Source organism: Cucurbita moschata, unplaced genomic scaffold (assembly GCF_002738365.1).
Source record: "Cucurbita moschata cultivar Rifu unplaced genomic scaffold, Cmos_1.0 Cmo_Scf00002, whole genome shotgun sequence".
In the NCBI taxonomy this organism is placed as follows: domain Eukaryota; kingdom Viridiplantae; phylum Streptophyta; class Magnoliopsida; order Cucurbitales; family Cucurbitaceae; genus Cucurbita; species Cucurbita moschata.
The window spans coordinates 3,342,885-3,346,967 of NW_019268518.1; positions in this window are offsets into that span (position 1 = coordinate 3,342,885).

Consider the following 4,083-nt stretch of genomic DNA (forward strand, 5'->3'; position numbering starts at 1 on the left):
TTCCTCGTAAGACAGATCTTCTCGAAGAGGAAGCATCCCATGCTCGATTACATGAGTAGGGTCGGGAGTATACTTTCGCAGCATGGATACGTGGAACACATTGTGCACGGCGGCAAGGTTCGGTGGTAGGGCAATTCTGTAAGCCACAGCCCCGACTTTGTCCAGAATCTCGAAGGGGCCTATGAACCTTGGGCTCAATTTCCCTTTCTTCCCGAACCTCAACACCCCCCTCATAGGGGCCACCTTCAGGAACACGTGGTCACCCACCTCAAATTCGAGGTCCCTTATACGCACATCTGCATAGCTTTTCTGTCGACTCTGTGCGGTGAGTATCCTCTGTTTGATTTTCTGCACCGCTGCGTTGGTGACCTGGACCAACTCTGGTCCCCTTAGTTGCTGCGTGCCTACCTCTTCCCAAAACACTGGTGTTTGACACCTACGCCCATACAGTGCCTCGAAGGGGGCCATCTGAATGGTCGCTTGATAACTATTGTTGTAGGCAAACTCCATTAAAGGCAGATGTTCGTCCCAACACCCAGCGAAATCTAAGGAGCAGGCTCGCAACATGTCCTCTAAAACCTGATTCAGCCTTTCGGTCTGTCCGTCCGTTTGAGGATGGAATGCTGTACTGAACCTCAACTGAGTTCCTAGTGCCTTCTGAAGACTCCTCCAGAACTGAGAGGTGAACCTGGTGTCCCGGTCTGATACTATGGACACTGGTACCCCGTGCAGGCGTACTATCTCCTTGATATATAACTGAGCCCACCGGTCTACTCGATATGTGGACTTTCCTGGAATGGAGTGGGCTGTCTTAGTCAGTCTGTCTACAATTACCCATACGACGTTGAAACCCTGCTTTGTCTTTGGCAAACCCGAAATGAAATCCATACAGACTGCTTCCCATTTCCACTGAGGGACGCTCAGGGGCTGTAGCAATCCCGCTGGGCGCTGCCTCGGGGCCTTCACCTGCTGGCAGGTCAAGCAACGGCTTACGAAATCCGCTATGTCCCTCTTCATTCCGGACCACCAGTAAAACCTCTTCAGATCCTGATACATCTTTGTACTTCCAGGGTGGAACACATAAGATGTATCGTGGGCTTCGGTCATAATATCTTTTAAGATTCCCTCGTCTCGGGGAACGCACAGGCGGTTTTGCCATAGCAGACCCCCGTCTGAGGAGATAGAATACCCTACTGGCCTCTCTGTCTCACTCTGACTCCACACTTTACTGAGGTGTTCATCAGACCTCTGAGCGTCGATAACTTTCTTTCGTAGGGTAGGCTGTATAGTTAACTGTGCTATCTGAACATTACCACCTTTAATCACCACGTCTATCCCAGCCCTCTTCATCTCATCTTGTAGTTTTTCCTGTGTGGTGATCATCACAGAAGTATGCACAGCCTTCCTGCTCAATGCATCAGCTACCACGTTGGCTTTGCCTGGATGGTACAGAATCTCTATGTCATAATCCTTTACCAGCTCCAACCATCGCCTCTGTCTCATATTGAGCTTCTTTTGCGTGAATAAGTACTTGAGGCTCTTATGATCAGTGAAGACTTGTACTTTTTCCCCATACAGGTACTGCCGCCACGTTTTTAGAGCGAATACTACCGCTGCTAACTCGAGATCATGCGTGGGGTAGTTTCGTTCATATTCTTTCAATTGTCGAGAAGCATACGCTATCACCTTACCTTTCTGCATGAGCACACACCCCAAGCCTTTCCCTGATGCATCACTGTACACCACGAGATTACCTGACCCATCTGGAACCGTAAGGACTGGTGCAGTTACCAACCTCTTCTTGAGTTCCTGGAAACTCTGTTCGCAGACTGGAGTCCAAGCAAAGGGCTTGCCCTTCTTGGTTAGCTGAGTCAGCGCCGAGGAAATTTTGGAGAAATCCTGAACAAACCTTCTGTAATAACCAGCTAGCCCAAGAAAACTCCTCACCTCTGTGACTGTGGTCGGCTGTGGCCACCTCATCACTGCTTCTATCTTAGCTGGGTCCACTGTGATCCCCTTGCTTGACACCACGTGACCCAGAAACGCAACTTCAGACAACCAAAACTCACACTTAGAGAACTTGGCATACAACTGCTGAGCTCTCAGTATTGTCAAGACTTTTCTGAGGTGTATTTCATGATCTGCCTCTGACTTTGAGTATACCAAAATGTCGTCGATGAACACTAAGACAAAGGTGTCTAAGAATTCCTTAAACACCCTGTTCATTAGTTCCATGAAAACAGCTGGTGCATTGGTAAGGCCAAAAGACATAACGAGAAACTCGTAATGCCCATAACGACTTCTGAAGGCTGTCTTGGGTATATCCCCTTCCCTGACCCTCAACTGATGATACCCCGACCTTAGGTCAATTTTGGAGAAAACTGTTGCTCCCTGTAGCTGATCAAACAGGTCGTCAATTCTCGGGAGAGGGTACTTATTCTTTATAGTGACCTTGTTTAATTCCCTGTAATCGATACACATCCGCATGGACCCGTCCTTCTTCTTGACAAACAGAACAGGGGCTCCCCAGGGTGATACACTGGGTCGGATGAAACCCTTATCCAACAACTCCTGTAACTGTTCCTTCAATTCCCTGAGTTCTGCAGGTGCCATCCTGTAAGGTGCCTTGGAGATCGGCACCGTTCCTGGTTCTAAATCGATCCCAAAATCGACTTCCCTAGCTGGGGGCAAACCCGGCAGATCCTCCGGAAAGACATCTACGAACTCCCTGACGATGTGTACCGATGAGGTTTTTTGTTTGTTACTATTATCCAAGGTCACGCTGGCTAGGAATGCAATTGCGCCACTACGAATCAACTTCTTAGCCCTTAGCGAGGTTATGACGCTCGGGACACCTTTGGAAGTGGCTCCCTTGTAGGTAAAGATGTCCCCTGACGGGAGCCTGAGAGTCACTATTCGGGTCTCGCAGTCTATCAAAACGCGATTCCCGCCTAGCCAATCCATACCCAAGATGACATCGAAGTCTTGCATCCTTAACACTATCAGTGTAGCTTCGATGACACGCCCTGCTATCGTTACTCCACCTCCCTTCACCCTATGGGTCGCTAGCAACAGCTCGTGAGCAGGGGTAGACACTGATAGGGTAATCTCTAAAAGTTCTTTCTCTAGCTGTGCTAGCTCTACAAACTCTTCAGATACGAATGAATGCGTCGAACCCGAATCAAACAATACTAATGCAAGATGACCAAATACGGGTAGCGTACCTGTGACAACCGCGTCAGGCTGGTCAGCTTGCCTGGCTGTTGTTGCATGGGCTACAGCTCGCCCCTGCTGATGTTGGCCGGCTTGGCCCCTCTGATGCTGTACTGCAGGCAGGTTGACACGCTGATCGTTTCTCTGAGGGCAATCCAATGCAAAGTGCCCTACCTGACCGCATCTGTAGCAGGCGCCTGTTCCTGCTCTGCATTCCCTCGTGTGAGGACGCCGACAATTCGGGCACAAAGTCATGTTCCGTACCGGGGCTCTCCCTCGCCTATCAGTGCGGCCACGGGGTGGTCTGCCAGTTCTGGGGTGGCTAGGGTATGGCCCCTTTCCCTGGGCCGCAGTGTGGGATGGTTGTGCTATTCCCAACTGAAGCTTGTCGGTACGGGGCGAGTCGAGCAGGGTCGCCACCTGAAGGGCTTTCGTATAGACAAAGGATGACTGGGATGCCACATTCCCCCTTAGTTCTTCCCTCAGGCCAGCAATAAATCGTTCGCCCTTCAACTCCTCAGAACTAACATAGGCTGGAGAAAACCTTGCCAGCCTATTGAACTCCAAGTCATAATCCCCCACTGATCTGTCTCCGTGTTTCAATGCGAGGAACGCGGCCTGCATTTTCACTCTGGCAGTGATTGGGTAGTATTTGTGGAGGTATGTGTCTTTAAACTGACACCATGTAATAAACTCTCCTTGTGGTACTATGGTTTTCTGAGCACCTTTCCACCAGAAGTGCGCTTCTCCTTTCAGCATATATGTCCCACAATGGACTTCATACTTTGGTGGGCAGTTCATAAAATGGAAGGCCGTTTCTATGGCCTCTAGCCAATTCTCAGCGGCAATAGGATCCATCTTGCCTCCGTC